Raw genomic sequence first — 1522 nt, 5'->3', positions numbered from 1 at the left:
AGATATGAGCGTTTATAATGTTGGAACATTTACATCGATAACTCGAAACAAATTACACCATTAGATAGGAAATTGAATGGCGAACAGGGTAGGTTTGGTTCGGTTAGGTTAGGTGAACTTTTTATTTTTTATTTTATGAGATATGAGCGTTTATAATGTTGGTACGTTTACATCGATTTCTCAAAAACTAGTTGATTTATTTAAAAAAATTACACAGTTAGATAGAAAATTGAACGGCGAATCTAAAACTATATCAATATTGAAGATTGGTTAACATTTGACTGAGATATGAGCGTTTATAATGTTGGTACGTTTACATCGATTTCTCAAAAACTAGTTGATTGATTTAAAAAAATTACACAGTTAGATAGAAAATTGAACGGCGAATCTAAAACTATATCAATATTGAAGATTAGTTAACATTTGACTGAGATATGAGCGTTTATAATGTTGGAACATTTACATCGATAACTCGAAACAAATTACACCATTAGATAGGAAATTGAATGGCGAACAGGGTAGGTTTGGTTCGGTTAGGTTAGGTGAACTTTTTTTTTTTTTTTTTTATGAGATATGAGCGTTTATAATGTTGGTACGTTTACATCGATTTCTCAAAAACTAGTTGATTTATTTTAAAAATTTTTTGCCGTTAAATAGAAAATTGAACGGCGAATCTAAAACTATATCAATATTGAAGATTGGTTAACATTTGACTGAGATATGAGCGTTTATAATGTTGGTACGTTTACATCGATTTCTCAAAAACTAGTTGATTTATTTAAAAAAATTACACAGTTAGATAGAAAATTGAACGGCAAATCTAAAACTATATCAATATTGAAGATTGGTTAACATTTGACTGAGATATGAGCGTTTATAATGTTGGAACATTTACATCGATAACTCGAAACAAATTACACCATTAGATAGGAAATTGAATGGCGAACAGGGTAGGTTTGGTTCGGTTAGGTTAGGTGAACTTTTTTTTTTTTTTTTTTTTTATGAGATATGAGCATTTATAATGTTGGTACGTTTACATCGATTTCTCAAAAACTAGTTGATTTATTAAAAAAAATTACACAGTTAGATAGAAAATTGAACGGCAAATCTAAAACTATATCAATATTGAAGATTAGTTAACATTTGACTGAGATATGAGCGTTTATAATGTTGGTACGTTTACATCGATTTCTCAAAAACTAGTTGATTTATTTAAAAAAATTACACAGTTAGATAGAAAATTGAACGGCAAATCTAAAACTATATCAATATTGAAGATTGGTTAACATTTGACTGAGACATGAGCGTTTATAATGTTGGAACGTTTACATCGATTTCTCAAAAACTAGTCGATTTATTTTTAAAAAATTACACCGTTAAATAGAAAATTGAACGGCGAATCTAAAACTATATCAATATTGAAGATTGGTTAATATTTGACTGAGATATGAGCGTTTATAATGTTGGTACGTTTACATCGATTTCTCAAAAACTAGTTGATTTATTTAAAAAAATTACACAG

Source organism: Pieris brassicae (assembly GCF_905147105.1).
Source record: "Pieris brassicae chromosome W unlocalized genomic scaffold, ilPieBrab1.1 SUPER_W_unloc_3, whole genome shotgun sequence".
NCBI lineage: Eukaryota > Metazoa > Arthropoda > Insecta > Lepidoptera > Pieridae > Pieris > Pieris brassicae.
This window is presented reverse-complemented; position numbering follows the sequence as displayed.